Here is a 249-nt window from a genome sequence, read left to right as displayed (position 1 = left end):
AGCAGGAGAGGAAACGAGACAAGAGGAGAGGAAACGAGACAGCAGGAGAGGAAACGAGACAAGAGGAGAGGAAACGAGACAGCAGGAGAGGAAACGAGACCGGAGGAGAGGAAACGAGACCGGAGGAGAGGAAACGAGACCGGAGGAGAGGAAACGAGACAGCAGGAGACGAAACGAGACAGGAGGAAAGGAAACGAGACAGCAGGAGACGAAACGAGACAGCAGGAGACGAAACGAGACAGCAGGAGA

This window comes from Perca flavescens, chromosome 8 (assembly GCF_004354835.1).
Source record: "Perca flavescens isolate YP-PL-M2 chromosome 8, PFLA_1.0, whole genome shotgun sequence".
NCBI lineage: Eukaryota > Metazoa > Chordata > Actinopteri > Perciformes > Percidae > Perca > Perca flavescens.
The sequence above is the reverse complement of the archived record's forward strand: the minus strand, read 5'-3'. Positions refer to the sequence as shown.